Source organism: Rhipicephalus sanguineus, chromosome 10 (genome assembly GCF_013339695.2).
Source record: "Rhipicephalus sanguineus isolate Rsan-2018 chromosome 10, BIME_Rsan_1.4, whole genome shotgun sequence".
Taxonomy (NCBI): domain Eukaryota; kingdom Metazoa; phylum Arthropoda; class Arachnida; order Ixodida; family Ixodidae; genus Rhipicephalus; species Rhipicephalus sanguineus.
Window position 1 is genome coordinate 45,609,906 of NC_051185.1, and position 21,049 is coordinate 45,630,954.

Here is a 21,049-nt window from a genome sequence, read left to right on the forward strand (position 1 = left end):
CGTCACGCTCGATGTGCCACAAGATGTCCATGTTTCCCTTAACGAGGTTCGCCGCTTACGTCGATGTTGGTCGTGATTATGTACGGCTTGCCGATGGTCAAGCAAATTGAGGCCGGCAGGCCAACCATGTCGCTTGCGTTCATTTTGGCCATCTGGGCCAGGGCATCCCTGTGTACCTGCTCGTTCTCATAGCCAGTTATGTTATCGCATGCGGGATGACACAACACGTTGTTCGCAGCGTCAGGGCAACGTGCGTTATAGCAGTCGACGTCCGCATTGCTGCAGTATAGCTGTATGCCATCAGGGCACTTAGCGGCGGCTTCTTCGCGTGCCACAAAGAGGTTCTCAATTACTCTGAAGTCATATTCGGTCAGCATGAGGCCGTCACCTAGCCTCATAAGAAATGAAGAGAACACTGCGTCATTCTTGTGGACCACGTGGACGAGTGGATGGCAGTCGAGCGTCTTTCAGGGGAGTTCTGCCTTCAGCTCCCTCACTTACCTTGTATTTCAATGTGTATGTTCGCGGTTACTGTGTTGATTGAGAGTGTGAATCACCTGTGGCACATACCCGCATAACATGAACTGTGGCAGTGGCGTAGCCAGGGGATGGCAAACCGGGCCCTTGCCCCCCCCCCCCCTTCCGAAATTTTTTTCCACATAGGATACAGAGCACAAAATGACACTCGACCACACATATCTGCCCAGACCCCATGTCGGATCGAGGAGGTGCCCCAGCCCCGGAAAAAATTTCTGCCTACGCCACTGAACTGTGGTATATGTGCCACACATGACTGAGGGAAAGGGTTTCATGGCGTACGCGAGAGGCGTTTTGCGTTATTCATGTCATCACCAGTGAATCGTGTTCGTCATACACTGATGCCCTGCTGTGCCAATTTTGGTATATTACAAGTTATTGAGGCGACCGGGAGAGCATCCAGGCGTTGGCGGCTAGGTAGATAGATAGACAGAAATGGCCAAAGAGCCTGAGGTTCGCTAAGAAATGCTTCGCATTTTAAAACACATCAGCGATGTAGTTATCGCTATTAATTGCGCGTACACCGTCACTTGAATGGCGACACGTATACACGGTGGTCTATTGCCTAATTAAGGGTCTCGACTGCTGACCAAAAGGTTGCGAGATGAATCTCGACTGCTCGACTGCAATCTTGACTGCAGCCGAGATGAATCTCGACTGAAGCGATATGCTAGAGGTCCGTGTATTTAGACTTCGGTGCACGTTAAACAACACCAGATGGTCAGGATTTCCGGAGCCCTCCGCGCTTCCTTCATAATCATATCGTGGTTTTTGGGACGTCAAATTCGAACATTTATTAATATTATTACGGGGTCTTGCCGTGAAATAAATTTAGCTGAAAATGGTTATCTGTATGGCTTATTTTGGCTGTTCGTGTTTCTTTGTTCGCTTGACCTGCCTTGTTTCGTTTTGCGTTTTGCATTCCTATATTCTCCATTGTTTGAAAGCTTTGGCGCATTATATCGAACTGGTTCTGGATACATTAGTGACATAAGCCTTTGGAAACCTTGTTTTACTACGTATATCAAAGTTTTGTCTAAACTTAATAATAATGATCGACGGTCCACTTTAACCAAAAAGGTTTCTGCAGTCTTTGGAAATCTTCTATTGTTTCTATTTTCGAAAGTTTCGCCTAATGCAAATAATATCGAACAAGGGTGCATTCTTCTCGAAAAAGTTTACCTTTTAAAAACCTCGTATTTTTTTATTTTTGAAAGATTCATCGCATTTCAATAAAATTGATCGAGGGTGCTTTTTTACCAAAAAAGTAAGCCCATTTTCACCAAAACGGTAAGCCTGTGACCTTTCGAAATCTTGTACGTTTATATAAAGAGTGTTTAACAGCGCAAACGAGCGCTGATCAGCGCTCTGTCTCCTCTCTTCTATCCCCTCCTGTCGTTTGCGCTCTTAAGCACTCTTTATCATGTTGTACCAACACGCCCAATCCTACTGTCTCGTACGTTTATATATTTTTTTAATTTTCGTCCAATTTTAACAACGCTGATTGAGGGTGCATTTTTCTCAAAAATAGCAAGCCTATAGCCTTTGGACATTTAGTATTTTTTTTATTTTTGAATGATTCATTATATTTCAATAAAATTGATCTAAGGTGCATTTTTCACCAAAGGGGTAAACCTTTTCAAAATCTTGTGCCTTCCGATTTTGGAAATATTCATCGTATTTAGATAAAATTTATCGAGGGTGCAATTTTCCTCAAACAGGTCGCATTTAGTTAAATTGATCAAGGGTGCATTTTTCACCAAAATGGTATTTGGAAATCTCCTTTCTTGCGATTCTTGAGAGACTCGTCGCTTTTAATGATCAAGGGGGCGTTTTTCACCGAAATGACAAGCCTATAGCCTTTGAAAGTGTTCTATTTCTCAATTTTTGAGCGAGTCATCGCATTTAAAGGGGTGATGAAGCACCCTTTGGGCATGTTAAAAAAAAACACATCCTGCGGAAAGTTGACACGACTTTGAATTGCTCAGCCAAATATTGCAGTCGTGCGCGCCGCGCAAAGGCTGCAAGCGGAGCGCGACATTGCTGTTTTCTCAGGCGCCCTCATTTCAAACGGAGGCCGGTTCTCACTCTCGTCGGTGGGCGGAGCGCCTGCCGGTTGACGTCGCGTATCTGCTTCTCCGCGTCGCAAAAGACATAGCATCCTCAATGGCTGATAGCCGACATAAATCGAGAACGGCGCTCAGATCAGATGCGCTTCTTGCCACGGGGTGCCGCCACTTGTCGGCGCCGCACTCCTCAGTCTGCTAACTTTACACGGTAACCACAACGCGCAAGCGAATCATAGCGGGAGAGCGATCGCGTTTCACGACGCGTGCTGACGTAACTTCTTTCCCCTGTGCCATCCCTCCCTGTGTAGCTTCCAATGCGCTCGCTGGGACGAGAAAAGAGAGAAAGCGCTGAGAGCGTGCGCCAAACCCCCGTAACTCCGCTCGTTTTTGACAGATTCGAGAAATTTTTGCGGCAATCGATTCGGGAGGCAGTGAACTCCTATACTGAGGTCGTTAGATCATTACTTGGAAAAGTGGTTCAGGATCCTTTTAAACAAAATTATTAGAGGGTACATTTTTCACTAAAGTGTTAAACATAACGCCTTTTTTTCGATTTTTGAGACTTTGTGGATTTAAATAAAACTGATCCATGGTGCATTTTCACCAATATGGTAAGCCTATAGCATCTTTAAATTTTCTATTGTGCGATTTTTCACAAAAAGTGGGCCTATATAGCATTTAGAAATCTTGTCTTTTTCGATGTTTGAAAGAGTCGTCGCATTTAAATAAAATTTATCGAAAGTGCACTTTTCACCAAAAAGGTGAGCCTATCCCTTTGGGTACCTTGTTTTTCCCGATTTTGTAAATATTTATCGCATTTCAGTAACGTGTTCGAGGGTACATTTTTCATCAAAATGGTGAGCCTGTAGCCTTGGGAAATGTTGTATTTTTAAATTTTTTAAAGGTTTATAGCATTTCAACAAAATTGCTCAAGGATGCATTTATCACCAAAAAGGTGAGCCTTTGAATATGTTGTATTTTTCAATTTTGGAAGTGTTCGTTGCATTTCAATAAAATTATTCGAGAGTGCATTTTTCGCCAAAATGTAAGCCTATATATAGCATTTAGAAATCTTGTATTTTTCGAATTTGGAAACAGTAATTCTTGGCATTTCAATAAAATTGATCGAGGGTGCATTTTTGACCAAAATGTGATATTTTGGAAATCTTGTATTTTTCGATTTTTAAGGTTCAATGCATTTAAATTAAATTGATCGAGGTTGTCGAGGGTGCATTTTACTCCAAAAAGGTGAGCCTATATTGTATTTTCTAATTTTAGAAATATTCATCTCATTTCAATAAATTGTTCGAGGGTGCATTTTTCACCAAAATGGTAAGCATATAGCCTCTGATATCTTGCATTTTACGATTTTTGAAAGATTCATTGCACTTCGATAAGACTGATCGATGGTGCACTTTTTCACCAAAAAGGTGAGCCTTTGGTAATACTTCATTTTTCCATTTTTCATCTCGCCACTTTCAAATAAAGTTTGTTGGAGATGCTTTTTTGTCGAAACTGGTAAGCCTATGGCGTTTGCAAATCTCGTATTTTTAGATTCTTCAAAGTCTTGTCGCTTTTGAATAAAACTTGTAGAGCTGGCACTCACCAGCGACGAGCTGGCCTACCAGCTTCGGGCCATCCGGCAAGCTGAAGATGCCACCCGGGTCCAAGGATTTCGAGCCGTCACCTGAGGCACCACTATATACATCGACGGAGGGTGGAACGGGACAGTGGTTAATCCCCTCTCACCCCGTCCCGCCCGAAAGAAACTGCCGGACTGACCTCAATTAAAGTTTATTCATTCATGTAGATGCTTTTTTGTCGAAAATATTAGCATAGCCTATGCAAATTTTGAATGTTTCGATTTTTCAATGCCTCGTCGCTTTTGAATAAAATTTGTTGTATCTGCTTTTTTGTCAAAAATATTAAGCTTTAGCCATGGCAAATCTCGCATTTTTCGATTTTTCAATGTCTTGTCGCTTTTGAATAAAATTTGTTGCAGATACTTTTTTTTGTCGAAAATATTAAGAAAATGATGATTTGCAAAGGCCTTTGCAAATCTCACATTTATCGATTTTTAATTGTCTCGCCGCTTTTGAATAAAATTTGTTTTTGTCGAAAATATTAAGCCTGTAGCCTTAGCAAATCTCGCATTTTTCGAATTTTCAATGTCTCGTCGCTTTCGAATCAAATTGGCTGTAGCTGCTTTTTTGTCGAAGATATGGTAAGCCCTTCCAAATCTCGCATTTTTCGATTTTTCAATGTCTCGTCACTTTGGAATAAAATTTCTTGTAGATGGTTTTTTTATGTCGAAATAGTAATCATATAGCCTTTGAAAAATTGAAATACGATATTTGCAATCTCTCGCCTCTTTTAAACAAATTGGTTGTAGACGCTGTTCTGTCGAAAATGTTAAGCCTCTTATTTTACTTCTGCAGTACGAGGCGTTTGTATGGTTCAGATGATGATGGAGGCGAAAATGTTTGAGGCCCGTATACTTAGATTTATGTGCACGTTAAAGAACCCCAGGTGGCCAAAATTTCCGGAGCCCTCTACTACGGCGTCTCTCACAATCATATCGTGGTTTTGGGACGTTAAACCCCAGATATTATTATTGTTATTATTATTATTATGGTTCAGATGCATTCGGCTCAAGGAAGCGTGGTGCTTAGCTCAATGGTTAAGGCGCTTGCATTCGGAGCGGGAAGGAGTAGGTTCGAATTGATACAGAGGGTTAATACGGGCTTGTTGCTACATACTGAACTTCGGAAAAACAGCGCTAAGACGGGACATAGAAACAAGCGACAAGACCAAGCGCTAGATGAAAGCCGTTTTTTTTTTTTTTTGTCGGTAGGACGCATTCATTTGGTTCAGATGCATTCGAGCCAAGGAAGCATTGGTGCTTCGCTCAATGGTTATCGCGCTTTCGTTCGCAGTATGAGGGACTATAGGTTCGAATCCCAGTGTTGCGAGGAGGAGGAATAAACTTTTATTGAAACCAGCAGTTTGGTTGGCTGGACCTTGAAAGTCTTTTTTTTTTTTGCACGCGTTCATGTGGTTCAGATGCATTCGAACAAAGGAAGCATTGGTGCTTAGCTCAGTGGTTAAGGCACTTTCCTTCGGAGCGTGAGGGACCAGGTTCGAATCCCAGTGCTCCGATGAACGCGTTTTTTTTTCTTCGGTACGACGCCTTCATATCGTTCAGGTGCATTCGAGCCAAGAAAGCATTGGTTCTTAGCTCAATGGTTAAGGCACCTGCCTTCGGAGCGTGAAGAACATGGTTCGAATCCCAGAGCTGCGATGAAAGCTTTTTTTTTGTCTGTACGACGCCTTCATATCCTTCAGATTTCGAGCATTCTATCCAAGGAAGCATTGCTGCTTAGCTCAATGGTTAAGGCACTTTCCTTCGGAGCGTGAGGGACCAGGTTCGAATCCCAGTGCTCCGATGAACGCGTTTTTTTTTCTTCGGTACGACGCCTTCATATCGTTCAGGTGCATTCGAGCCAAGAAAGCATTGGTTCTTAGCTCAATGGTTAAGGCACCTGCCTTCGGAGCGTGAGGGACATGGTTCGAATCCCAGAGCTGCGATGAAAGCTTTTTTTTTTTTTGTCTGTACGACGCCTTCATATCGTTCAGATTTCGAGCATTCTATCCAAGGAAGCATTGGTGCTTAGCTCAATGGTTAAGGCACTTTCCTTCGGCGCGTGAGGGACTAGGTTCGAATCCCAGTGCTCCGGTGAACGCTTTTTTTTTTCTTCGGTACGACGCCTTCATATCGTTCAGATGCATTCGAGCCAAGAAAGCATTGGTTCTTAGCTCAATGGTTAAGGCATCTGCCTTCGGAGCGTGAGGGTCTAAGTTCGAATCTCAGTGCGATGAAAGTCCTCTTTTTTTTGGTTGACCCTTATAGGGGGTGATAAGGGCCTCAACTTTTTCGACTGCTTTTGACCATCTGTTGCGGTGTAGCCAACACATCAGGGGAACATTTAGCTCTGAAGGAACGCATAAGGCCCATTGCTGTAGAGTGTGACGTCAGACAAAAGTTGAGCCTTATCGTCGGTGATAAGGACCTCAACTTTTTCGACTGCTTTTGGCCATCTATTGCGGTGTAGCCAACGCATCAGGGGTACATTTAGCTCTAAAGGAACTCATAACGCCCATCGCTGCAGAGTGTTACGTCAGACAAAAGTTGAGCCTTATCGTTGGTGATAAGGGCCTCAACTTTTTTGACTGCTTTCGGCCATCTATTGCGGTGTAGCCAAAGCATCAGGGGAACCTTCAGCTCTGAAGGGACGCGTATTGCCCATCGCTGCAGAGTGTGACGTCAGACAAAAGTTGAGCCTTATCGTTGGTGATAAGGGCCTCAACTTTTTCGACTGCTTTTGGCCATCTGTTGCGGTGTAGCCAACACATCAGGGGAACATTTAGCTCTGAAGGAACGCATAAGGCCCATTGCTGTAGAGTGTGACGTCAGACAAAAGTTGAGCCTTATCGTCGGTGATAAGGACCTCAACTTTTTCGACTGCTTTTGGCCATCTATTGCGGTGTAGCCAACGCATCAGGGGTACATTTAGCTCTAAAGGAACTCATAACGCCCATCGCTGCAGAGAGTGACGTCAGACAAAAGTTGAGCCTTATCGTTGGTGATAAGGGCCTCAACTTTTTTGACTGCTTTTGGCCATCTATTGCGGTGTAGCCAACACATCAGGGGAACCTTCAGCTCTGAAGGGACGCGTAATGCCCATCGCTGCAGAGTGTGACGTCAGACAAAAGTTGAGCCTTATCGTTGGTGATAAGGGCCTCAACTTTTTTGACTGCTTTTGGCCATTTATTGCGGTGTAGCCAACGCATCAGGGGTACATTTAGCTCTAAAGGAACGCATAACGCCCATCGCTGCAGAGTGTGACGTGAGACAAAAGTTGAGCCTTATCGTTGGTGATAAGGGCCTCAACTTTTTGGACTGCTTTTGGCCATCTATTGCGGTGTAGCCAAAGCATCAGGGGAACCTTCAGCTCTGAAGGGACGCGTAATGCCCATCGCTGCAGCGTGTGACGTCAGACAAAAGTTGAGCCTTATCGTGGGTGATAAGGACCTCAACTTTTCCGACTGCTTTTGGGCATCTATCATGGTGAAGCCAGCGCTTCAGGGGAACCATTGCATCGCATTGCTCCCATTTAATTACACCACTGAACAGAATACCCAAGAAATGATTCATGGTGCGAGGTTTCCTTGATTAAACGATCACCCACGATAAGGCTCAACAAAGAAAAAAAAATTTTCGTCGTAGAACTGGGATTCGAACCTTGTCCATTACGCTCAGAAGGCGAGCGCCTTCACCACTGCGCTAAGCAACAGCGCCTTCGCCGCCCGAATGCATCTGAACCATATGAATGCGTCGTTCCGACAAAAAAAAAAAACTTTGACCGCTGCTCTGGGATTCGAACTTAGACCTTCACGATCCGAAGGCAGGCGCCTTAACCACTGAGCTATGCTGACATCCCATAGTTCTGAATATTTCTATCAGGTTCACTTGCAAATTTTATATTTTGTTCATATTCTTTCTCTTTATTATTATTTTTTGAGGCCTAGACCAAGGAACTTAAATTGCTGGTTGATAATAAAGTTTATTCCTCCTCCTCTCTTCCGGAATCTCTTAATCCCATTCCCCATCCCTATGCAGAGTAGAATACCAGCGGGTATATAGGCACCGGCGAAAATCTGTTTTTCCAATAAAGTATCTCTTCGTCTCTCGCACCCTCGGTCGATATATTCATAATACACGAATCTTTCAAAAAACGAAAAATGCAATATTTCCAGTGGTTATAGGCTTACCTTCGTGGTGAAAGATGCATTCTCGATCGATAATATTAAATTAGACGAAGCTTTCAAAATTCGGCAAAAGTGAAGATATCCGAAGGCTATAGGCCAGGGGTCTCGAACCAGGGGCGTAGCCAAGGGGGGGGGGGGTGTTCAAACCCCCCCCCCCCGAAATTTTTCAGTTTTGCTTGCGTATATATACACGCACACATACAAACGCACGCACGAACATACATGAAGTATGGTTGAACCCCCCCCCCCCCCCGAAAAAAATTTCTGGCTACGCCCCTGTCTCGAACACACGGTCCGCGGAGCACACGTGGCCCGCGGACCTTTCGCTAGCGGCCAGCATACTCAGGCTAGTCTCGTTCGTCCCTTTTTTTTTTCTTAGTAAGCATCTTCATGAGGTTTCAACACCTAATGGACAGCTGTCCTCCTAGCGAGAAACTTGGCCGCTAAGCCGACGGATGGGTTTGTCTTGAAATGTCTTTGTCTCACTAGGTGGTGTCGTGGTGTCTCAGCTGCCACTACCGAATCACCTCTTGGGCCAAAACCTGCTGAGCTACTACGAAATCACCTGTTTATTTGGCGTCAAAGCGTAATTTTGTAGTGCCCCAACGCCACTACGAAATCACGCTTTGGCGCCAAACCCCCTTCAGATTTTACCCTTATATCAGATTAGAAGCCTTTTTCAAATGGTACCGTTATCTGTGTATGTATGTCGCCGGTATGTGCGCAGGCGCGCAAGTTTGGCCTTCCCTGTATAAACACGTTTCTTGAATAAAAGATTTCAATTGATATTCAGCGCTGTGTACAGTCGTGTGTGCGCCTTAGCTTTTTCCGCGTTCTTGTCGCGCAGCGGCACTGTCCCGGTTCTTGAGGGACTAATTTTCATGACCGCGGCCCGCTAGATGATGTGTGTTTGAGACCCCTGCTCTAGGAGAACACGTAAAGCCGACATTGAGCACTGCACTTATCAGGGAAACTAAGACTTTGCGAAAATTTCGTTCTTACTTGACAGTCATGTCAAATACTTTTGTCCTACAATTTTTCTCACCTTTAAGGGCTTTTGGAACGCCCCATTCCTTGCAGGAGATCCGGAATCCTCTAGTAGTCAGTGACAGGGATCCAGAATTTTTTTTTTCAGGGGGGGGGGGGGGGGCACCTCCTTGATCTGAAGTGGGGGTCGGGTAGGCAAATGCGATCGAGTGTCATTTTGAGCTCTATGCCATGGCAAAAAAAAAAAATTCGGGGGTGGGGTGGGGCGATGTGCCCACCCCTGGCTACTCCACTGGTCAGTGATCATCTGGCGATTCACTAGGCGCTGAGGAATGTCCACCTAAGGTTATACCGACAATTTGAACCAGAATCGTAGGCATCGCGAAACTTTACAAAGGACATTTCATCTAGTTGCTTGTCCCCTTTGCATCTGTCCTTGGTAGCTTCGCGCTACCTGTAATGATTTATCACTAACTAGCCTGGTGAGATATCTGTCCTTGGTAGTTTTGCGCTGCCTGTAATGACTGATCACTACCAACCAGCCCGGTCAAATATTCTATTGAGAAGGTGAGACAGTTTCGGTGGACTATTTCCGGTTTCCTGACAAGCGACGGAGCGGTTCCATTTCGTGTTGCTGGCAGGCCGAAGCTGCACAGGACATTTATGTTGAGAAGTGCATCCGATGGTTGGCCATTGGTTTTAACGAGGAGTTCAGCTGGACATCTTGGATTTCGCTGCAAGTTCCGGTGGACTGACTGGGCATTGATTTCTGCCTGAGCTTCAGCTGTATATCCTTTTGCCGGCACGTTGCTTTTCTAGTACAAAAGTAAACCGCTGAGACTATTTCAAGAACGTAAGAACCAAGAACAAAACGTGCAATTGTGTCTGCATATTTTATTGACAATATGCCGTCAAAGAGGAGGACAGCAATAAAAAATATTCATAAACGTATCGTTCAGATAGCAATTTACCAAGAGTAGTGCTCAACAATTTATTTTAACTTGATAATTCGCAAACACTTCTTTGAGCTTACGGACTTAAAAGATGCTAAATGTAATACCGGCTGCTCCGTGAGCTTACATGGTTAGTAACACTGATAGTTGGGCAAGTGTCCTTTCGCTGGGTTTAATCATGAACTTACGTGGTTACACATATTTAATTTGATGAACTGAACCAAGTAGTGCTCAGTTACATTTAGCGTTACATTTAGCATTTTGAGGCAATGTAGGCGAACGGAAGCACTTTCATGTACAAGCATCCGATACAAAAAGGTATTGTAAAGATTCACGCTGCCGCACCTCGCCATAGCAATATGATGATCCGATGCCTCACTATCGTGCGTGTATGACGGCAACAAATTCTGTTAGGTTCAGTGGTACACCGACCTCACCCTGTACAGTTCATATATTTACAAATAAACCCATGAGTTGTGAAAAGCTATGCAGCACAGCACGTCAAAGGAGATGCATATATACAATGCCCTCGGAATAAAACGCGCCATCAAAACTTTAGATATAACAATTAGTATGTGCAATTGCTCGAGCTAACCACATCGCATCGCGACGAGTTCGGCCACTAAAGCTGATGCTGGCACTGGTACAAGCGTACAAGCCAATACTATGCCGATGAGACAAGCTAAACACGATGAAAGAAAAGAATGTGCATAACTTCATTATAAATTGACGCATATTCCATTTCATGAGCACTGTACTACATCCATCATATAAGTCTGGTTAAAACAGTGGTTTGCGCCTCGAATCAGCTTTTTTGTGAATGTCGTAAATGGATGTGCTCGCCATTGAGAGAAAGTTTGTTGGCAGGGTGACACCCACCATCTTGCAGTTTGTTTACATTGCGTACTTTTGTAGCGGCATGTTGATGTTTCTAGTTGGCGATTATCGACATGAAGAAACCGAGACTGTGCGTGGAACCCTTCTGCCGACAGCTCAAAAAGTGCATGAATAAAACTAGCGCTCAGAGATTAACCAAAGTCCAAACAGGCACATCAATCACTGCCATACAATGGTTGATTTTACAGCGAATGCGTTCAACGGATCAATGAGTTTGTGGTAAGGGGCTTCTACCTATAGAACACGATGATGAATTTTGAACGAATCACTTCAATAATTGAAACAACTACCTAGCGTTCCGTACTAAGGATGAAATCCAAACGGGCGTTTACAGATAGAACAAGACTTGTGAATAACTCAATTCAATGGTTGAAATAGTCCCTGCGAGGTCAGACCTTGGCAAAAAGCGAAATGGACTTCTACCGACAGAATACAACAACGAATTTCGGAAAAATCAGTTGAAAGCTTGAAAGAACGCCCATCCCGATATCGACCCTCGGGCCAAATAATAATGGTTGTTGGGGTGTTATGTCCCAAACCCATCATACGATTATAAGGGACGCCGTAGTGCACGGGCTCCGGATACATGTCTCCCACCTGGGGTTCTTTAACGTGCACCTATATCAAAGTACACGGGCCTTAAGCATTTTCGTGTTCTATCTACTGATAGAGCACGACTTTTGAACAAACCAGTTAAATTTTAAGCATCACTCCAAGATAAACCTCGGAGCAAACGTGATTCCACCGATAGAATATGACGACGAATTTTGCACAAATCAGTTGAATTATTGGTATGATCACCTCAAGTTCAACCCTCAGGGCAAATCCAAACAGGTGCAGGACGTCTTTTCAACAAATAAGTTAAATGGCTGAAATAGTAATATCTGGGGTTTTACGTCCCAAAACCAAGATGTGATTATGAGACGCCGTAGTGGAGCGCTCCGGAAATTTCGACCATCTGGTCATCTTTAACGTGCACTAACGTCGCACAGTACACGGGCCTCTAGCATTTCGCCTCCATCGAACCCGCGGCCTTCGGGTCAGCAGCCGAGCACCATAACCACTGCTCCACCACGGCGGACGCAGTGGCTGAAATAATCACTCCAGGAACAAACAACGGGACATAGGGAAACTGACCTCTGCGCTAGAACACGATGAATTTTGGACAAATCGGTTGAATGATTGGAACCACGAACTCGAGATCAACCTTCGGGGGAAAACCAAATAGACAGGACGACGAAATTGAAACAAATCACTGATATGATTGAAATTTATCACCCCGAGTTCAAACCTCGGAACAAAGCCAAACCGACTTCTCTTGATAGAACACGACGACAAATTCTGAACGAATCAGTTGAATAAATGAAATAAACCTCCCGAGGTACACACTCTTGGGCAAAAGTCAAACAGGCGTTTAAAAATCGATTCGAAAGTGGGCAAGAGTGGACTGTAGCGAGTGATCACTTATGCATCCTGCAACCACTATGGCCAGCAAAACAATTTGGGAATTTTACGAAGACATTTGTCACGATTTGTCATTGCACCAGCAACTGGTTATGATCATTAACAAAAACAATGAGTGACACTGACAAGTATAAAGATCATGAAATGCACCGAACTGCGGTCGATCACGTGTTCCATCTATTGACATACAACAACGTAAAAAATGAGCAAACAAATGCCGCGCAAACAATCACCGACACCACCACTGTTATTACAAAAGTACAGAATGCGGGTGAAAGCCCTTACCCTCATCGCCACATATTTACACATCAGCTCATGAAAGAAGTGCTTATAACGGCAGTACACCACGTAACGCGCTTTGTATTTTGCCCTTTGGCTTCGTATTATTTTAACTGCTATAGTCGGATGCAATTTTAGAAGTGTGCGGCATTTCCTCCTCGAAGGCGGATGCACAAAAGCATGCACCAATGGGCGCGCACACTGACGTCATGAGTCGGACAGGAGAACACGCCTTCGGAGAACATTGCCGAGTGCATGAACGGGACTACTTCTTTAATTGCTGAGGCAATCAGCTGCCGTGATTCGGTCGTCTGGGTGGGGGCCTCTCTGGACTTCTTAAGTTCTATCCGACTATAGGAACCTCATTAATTAAATGAGCAATGCGCGGCTCTCAATGAAGGGCAGCCTGCTACACTGTACTAACTAATATCTGGGGTTTAACGTCCCAAAACGCTACACTCTACTAGGACATCCAGTTGAACATAAGCTAAAGCAAAAAAGGTGCAGCATACATCATACACTGGATGGACGAGGGATGGCGACGACAGTCTTTTCGGAAAACGTCACCACGCAGTGAAGACTGCCGCACGAACGAAACGCTCGAAAACTTCTCTAGTCCAAAGCCCCCGGTAGCAGGATCAGGTGGGACGTAGTCGCTCTTGTGGAAATGCCAGGAGGGTTATCTTCCGTGTGCCTGCACGGTGCCATCATCAGAGGAGCGCAAAGGTAGCAACACGTTCAGCCATGGGACGAGTGGGGATCAAGGTGAACTCAGGAACGAGGTCATCAGAGTCGATGAGCAGGAGTCAGCTCGATATCCTTGTCATAGGCCGCGATAGCAGATAGACTTTGGGAAGCTGCAACGAAACACGGTGGAATTGTCAAACACGTGAAAACACGCAACTAAGTTTCCATTGCGTGTATGTTATACTTACCAACAGTAGGGCAGGATTAGCAGCGATGTCCCGTGTGCCTGGACGGTGCCATCAGCAGAGGAGCGCGAAGGTAGCAACACGTTCAGCCATGGCACGAGTGGGGCTCAAGGTGAGCTCAGGAACGAGGTCATCAGAGTCGATGAGCAGGAGTCAGCTCGATATCCTTGTCATAGGCCGCGATAGCAGATAGACTTTGGGAAGCTGCAACGAAACACGGTGGAATTGTCAAACACGTGAAAACACACAACTAAGTTTGCATTGCGTGTATGTTATACTTACCAACAGTAGGGCAGGATTAGCAGCGATGTGCCGTGCGCCTGGACGGTGCCATCAGCAGAGGAGCGCGAAGGTAGCAACACGTTCAGCCATGGCACGAGTGGGGCTCAAGGTGAGCTCAGGAACGAGGTCATCAGAGTCGATGAGCAGGAGTCAGCTCGATATCCTTGTCATAGGCCGCGATAGCAGATAGACTTTGGGAAGCTGCAACGAAACACGGTGGAATTGTCAAACACGTGAAAACACGCAACTAAGTTTCCATTGCGTGTATGTTATACTTACCAACAGTAGGGCAGGATTAGCAGCGATGTCCCGTGTGCCTGGACGGTGCCATCAGCAGAGGAGCGCGAAGGTAGCAACACGTTCAGCCATGGCACGAGTGGGGCTCAAGGTGAACTCAGGAACGAGGTCATCCGAGTCGATGAGCAGGAGTCAGCTCGATATCTTTGTCATAGGCCGCGATAGCAGATAGACTTTGGGAAGCTGCAACGAAACACGGTGAATTGTCAAACACGTGAAAACACGCAACTAAGTTTGCATTGCGTGTATGTTATACTTACCAACAGTAGGGCAGGATTAGCAGCGATGTCCCGTGCGCCTGGACGGTGCTATCAGCAGAGGAGCGCAAAGGTAGCAACACGTTCAGCCATGGCACGAGTGGGGCTCCAGGTGAACTCAGTAACGAGGTGATCAGAGTCGATGAGCAGGAGTCAGCTCGATATTCTTGTCATAGGCCGCGATAGCAGATAGACTTTAGGAAGCTGCAACGAAACACGGCGGAATTGTCAAACATAGTAAAATACAGCCTTACTAAGAGCTGCGTGTACGCGATATTGACCAAAGGCGTTCATTGAAGTTCCATCCGCTGACAGGAGAACCGGCGATTGAATGTGGATGAGCTGCAAACACAGCGACAGGACGAGTAGTGTTCAGCGACGCAATCTCCCGGTGGACTCTGGCAGGACAGTCTTCGATGCACAGCTCGTAAAGAAACGGAACATCTGCAGGCCTCGGTGATTCTAAATGGGTACAAAGGCCACTTCCTAGGTAACGAAAAGGAAAAACAAGCGCCTATACTCACCATGTCCAGGCTAGCTCGTGTGCTGCGCGCTCCATCCATGGACACGAAGATCGGAGGCACGGGCAAGCCTGGAAGTAAACCTCAGATTTTCATATTAGGCATAGCACTGTGAATAGAAAGGATTACTAGAAACTTACAGCAAGCAGGAACATCAGCAACATTTGCAATTAACTTGCACTATATCTAAAGCTGGCGAGGCCGTTTGCTTCAGCGAAATTTTCGCTCGATAGCAATGTCGCGCTCGAACCACCTCCTAGTGGTCGGTTCGCAAAACCTTTCGGAACGAGTCGATGTCCCTGACGCAATCGAAAGAGGACAACTGTCGGCTACCGTGCCTAGTGTGAGCTAAGCCTCAAGTTAATTCGTCGCGCCCCTCACCCGTAGCCCGTCCTCTTCGATTCCGTCACGGAGAAGACCCACCGTGACTGCAGCAGCCAGCCACGAAAAACAGCTTTTAATTAGGCACAACAACTTAGCACGTAAGCGAACCACCCTCGCCAGTCTGGATACAGCCGTCATTTCACTTGCAATGTTGTGACGAAACTTGCAGCAATGTATTGTCCAGCGGGTGTTCGGATGACTCGTCAGACGTGGATGTTCTACAGCCCATAGGCACGAGGCATCTGAAACATTCAACAAACATGTTTTAGAAATACCAAATGTCGGAAGAAATGATGTACTCACCATGAAAGACGCTCGCACGCGTGCGCGGACCGTGTTCCGAGGTGGGCGGCGTGTCGGACAGTGGGTACCACAGCAATGGGCAAACAGAAGGCCCACACATACACAAAATGTGCAACTATATATAGGTTGACCACTCACATTGGCTGCAGCACGGAAGCGCTGAACTGCAGCCTGAAGACGTTCTGCAGCCCTAACAAAGCTAACGAGCTGGCGAGGCGATTCCGCATGCCGTTTGCTTCCTCGAAACCACATTTCGCTTCATAGCCTCTTCTATACCGTACAAACTAATTCGTCACGAAATGGTGGTCGGGTTGCAACGTCATTCGGAACGGGTCAAGGTCCGTGGCGAAATCGAAAGAGGACGGCTATCAGCTACCCTGCCTAGTGTGAGCTAACCTGCCTAACTGTAAGCTAAGCCTAAAGCTATGCATATGTATTCACCACACCATCAACGTCGTGGCCCGTCCTCTCCCTAATTCCGTCACGGCGAACACCCGACGCGGCCACAGCTCGCCCACAGAGATTCGGGCTTAATTTTACAACGCAACTAACCTCACGTGCTTTTTTTTCTTTTCTTTCAGGCGTAAGCAGACGCCTAGCGAGTGCCAATTCGAGAAACTCAACTGATAGATTCTCTAAGCTGCGTACCACCCTCGCAAGCTCGGGGACTCCCTATCTTGTTGAAGATGACCATGCACTCCGTGAAGAGGATCCCCCGCTGGTCCTCGTAGAATAGTTCGCGATGAATGAATGTTCTTTGTCCAGGCGACGCCGACGGTCGGTGAACGCGCACAACGAGAAACGAGTCCACGGCAGACATGACTTGCTACTTGCAAGCATACTCTTCTCACGCTTAACTGGAGAGCCATTGGCGTTAGGCCTATCGTAACTTCCCAAGGTTCGGAATGCAGGCACGAGCATCGCGTGAGCTCTCATGGCGAGCGACAAGAGCCATGCAGAAGAAACTTGAGGGCAGATATAAATGTCCCTGACGAGGTGGTAACAATCTCTTGCACTTGTCGAGCAGCGGGGCGGTTATTTGGTAGCAACCGAAACAGATTGGCTGCTACGCCTGCGGTATGTGTCAGCAGGCTCGCCTGGCACGGAAGTTTTTTGCGAAACGTTCCTCACTTATTCGAGGGAGGCCCACACGTTGAAGCCAGCTCTTCAACAGTCCACGTCGTCAATCACAGCCACTCCTACTGCGCAAGTGGGACAGCAAGGACGCAGAGCTTTGCAGACAGTGTGCCAACGTCAAGAGAAAAACGTAAAATGGCGGGCACTCCTCGACCACCAAGCCCGTGACACGCATGCCGAGCTGCTTGGCGCATGCGTTGATGCGACCGGACAATTTTCTTTCTTCGCGCATTGGTCAACCTTGCCCCACGTCACTGCCTCGCTCGCTGCCACGACGCCGTTTTTATCACCGCGATCAGCGCTACTCGTGATGCGCAAAATAAAAGAAGAAAAAAAAACCGTATCAGCACCTCGTTGCCTAACTTGGAGTGTTCCAGAAGCAACTCTTGTGTTCCGACAGCAACTGCGTAGTTAGCGCCGTCGCCTTCGTTGTGCCGATTTAAAATGCGCGCATTTGCGAAACGTTGCAATAAAGCAATATCTTCGCAACTTAAATATGTACGTTATCTTCAATAAATAATTTCCGGGGTTTCACGTTCCAAAACCAAGATACGATTATGAGGCACGCCGTAGTGGAGGGCTATATCGATCACCTGGGCTTCTTTAACGTGCAATGACATGCCACATTCTTTATTGTGAGGTATGAAAAGAATAAAGTCTCAGCCCGCACCAGTATACACGGACCTCTACAGCATTTCGCCTCCATCGAAATGGGATCGCTGCGCCAGGGAACGAACCCGCGACTTTCGCTTCAGCCGCCGAGCATCGTAACCAATGTCGCCACAGCAGGCCCGAACACCCGTGTCCGTGTACTTAGATTTGGGTGCACGCTAAGGAACCCCAGGCAAGGGCGTAGCCAGAATTTTTTTTTCTGAGAGGGGGGGAGGGGTTCAACCATACTTTATGTATGTTCGATGTGAGGGTGAATCAACCGAAAGTTCGTGAGTCACTTCAATTGGAGATAAAATGTGCCTAAAAGTTGTCAAGGTTTTGCTAACGACTACGTCGGCGTCACTGGAGGTCGTGTCATCCATAATTGATTCATCCATAAGGTTTTTAGATATGCGATTATTTTTAGAGACTAACCATGTCTGCTGGCAGTACGAGCCACGGGCGAATAAACCGCTGCTACCGTTCAACTCCTGTCATTCTAAGCTTGTTAAACGTAGTATCGCCAACCTTTGCTTGCTTAACGTTTTCAAGAAAACCTGTCCCCATAGTGTTGCGGAGAGTTTCGGCAAGCAGGTAAACCGCCTGGAAGAGGCAGGCTTTCCGCAAGTTTTACTGGCTTCGGTGGCTGAAACAATCTTGAAAAAAATCACGAACCCGCCAAGTGGACCAAGAGCCATCTGGTGTAAAAGAAAAGGTGGCTGTGATACCGTATCTTCATCGCGTGTCGCACAACTTGAAGAAGATTGCTAAGCGAGCAGATGTAAAGGTGATTTTCTCTGCACCTTTGAAGTTGTCAAAACTTTGTAGAATGACTAATCCTTGCCTCCGAAAAGCACCTGCCTGTACCGTAAATCACGAAAGCAAATATGTCGAATGCCAGGTTGGCGTGGTCTACGGTGTACCCCTGTCTTGTGGCAAGAAGTACGTAGGCCAAACAGAGCAGTGCTTCGACAGGCTCAGACAGCACTGCAACAATGTTAGGAATGGCAGAGAGGGTCACCTGGCGATACATTGCAGAGATTGCAAGTGTGTACCGGATTTTCGCGCATGCTCCGTGATCGCCAAAAGTCGAGACAAGTGGAATAGGTTAATAATTGAGGCTAAGCATATTATTGAAGCCGGTGTTCGCTGCGTGAGTGTGGCCTCCATATCTTTATCACAGAAAGAGTTGCGGTATCTGAATGTGACTGCGCAGCAATGAAACGTGACAATACTGTCTGTATAAATAGCACCTGGCTTTTTTCTTGGAATAAACATTGTTGGCAGTGGCACCCTGTGTGTGTGTCTCCCTTTCCGTCCGTGTCCACTTCGCGCCTAATATTCCCAATTATGTATGTTCGTGCGTGTATATATACGCAAGCAAAATTGAAAATTTTCGGGGGGGGGGGATTCGAACCCCCTAACCTCCCCCCCCCCCTGGCTACGCCCCTGATCCCAGGTGTTCAATGTTATCCTGGAGTCCCCTATTATGGTTTCGACACGTTAAACCGCAGAGTTATATTACATTAAACAAATGGGGGTAGGAGACATTGTAGTAAATGGTGCTGTCCTCGCACGTTAGTTATGTACGAGTTGTCATTTCGTTGCATAGAAAGCGAAGGCAGGCAAATGCAATTTTTATCTTTTTTTTTCTTGAGGAGGGAGATACAGAGGGACGGAGGGGGGGATACGTGCATATACACACAAAGTTGAAACCTTTCAGGGCGGGATTTAACCACCCCCCCCCCCCGCCGCTACGCCCCTGGTGCGGGTATATTTATGCATGAAAAACTGAAATTTTTCGGGGTGGGGAGGGGGAACTGGGGTGGTTTGAAACCCCAATAAATCCCCCCCCCCCCTTCCTGGCTATGCCAATGGTGTCTGGTACGCAGGCGCGGCGCCAGGATTTACTTACCGGGGAGCCACCCACGACATCCGAGTTCCCTCAAGGGGGCATGGAGGCTATCTTAGGCGCTGTGTTTTGAATATGTTTGCTTTGGGGGGGGGGGGGGGCAGACGGAAATGTTAGGGGGCCTCGCCCCCCCCCCCCCGCGCCTCCGCTGCCGCTGGCGCCGCTCCTGCTGGAACGACGCAGAGATCAGTCGGTTCAACAGGCATGATGCGCAGCGAGGTCAGCAGTAAATACAAGATGGCCGTCATGAGCCCCGGATGTTCGCCGCCTGACCACGATGACCGAGCTGCTTGGCTCATGCATCGACACGCCCGGACATCTTTATTTTATTTTCATTTTTCATTCGCGCATATACGATCTAGTCTTGCCCTGTAATGTCACCGACTCGCAGAAGAAATAAAGAAAGAAAGAAAGAAAGAAAGAAAGAAAGAAAGAAAGAAAGAAAGAAAGAAAGAAAGAAAGAAAGAAAGAAAGAAAGAAAGAAAAGCCAGCTGTCGAACTCCGCATGTTCTGGAAGCTTCTTCTGTGTTCTTTGGTAGCAATGGCGTTAGCGCAGTGGCCGTCACTTCGTTATCGACATAAGACGCGCCAACGGAATATTTCGTTACCGCGTTTGCGTTCGAAATGGGCTCTGTCCGTTCAGACCACGCGCATGACTTGCCTCAACACGTTAATTAAATTATGGGGTTTCATGCGCGAAAAACCACGACCTGACTATGAGATGCATCGTAGGTGGCTGCATCGGTATCACTTTGACCACTCAAGTACACTTGCGTTTCTTGGATTTCGAAGCCGTGCATGGTAGTACTACATCTGCGTTCAGGCGGTACTGATCTATTTGCGGCTTGCACATTTTTGCGGATCTCTGCACTTTGAAGGAACTATAGCCTGTCGCTTTGTTGGCAAGGATATAATCTAGAGGAAAACGCAAACAAAAAAAAATAGAGATAGATTTACGAATAGAAGGCTATAGAATATGTTGGAGCTTGCCGGAGTTCGAATTTGATAAATACCATCATGGTAGGAAGCGCATAGTTTTACTAGAGGACACGACAGAAGAGACAGTTTTATATCGTGACAGGGATTTGTTAACCCGTTTGATTGTTGAAGCAGCTGAAATGACACGTGATGACTTTGAGTGTGTAAGCGCACCATCTATCTCGCTCAGGCGATGGTGTATCTCGCTCACGCGATGGTTTGGGGTGGTGTGGTTGATCATAAGCATCATCATCAGCCTGTCTACGCCCACTGCAGGGCAAAGGCCTCTTCCATGTTCCGCCAATCAACCCGGTCCTGTACTTTCTGCTGCCAGGTTATACCTGTAAACTTCTTAATCTCATCTACCCACCTAATTTTCT

The 21,049-nt window shown here is 46.3% G+C and overlaps 1 long non-coding RNA gene across 1 annotated transcript; it reads right to left on the minus strand.

Moving 5' to 3' along the window:
* Nucleotides 1-13,641: 13,641 nt before the first annotated feature.
* On the minus strand, nt 13,642-14,704 carry LOC119372644 (uncharacterized). The gene is made up of 3 exons (XR_007417738.1): nt 14,509-14,704; nt 13,951-14,151; nt 13,642-13,872 (listed from the first exon to the last, which is right to left on the minus strand). It is a non-coding gene; the product is annotated as an uncharacterized LOC119372644 (long non-coding RNA).
* Nucleotides 14,705-21,049: the final 6,345 nt, after the last annotated feature.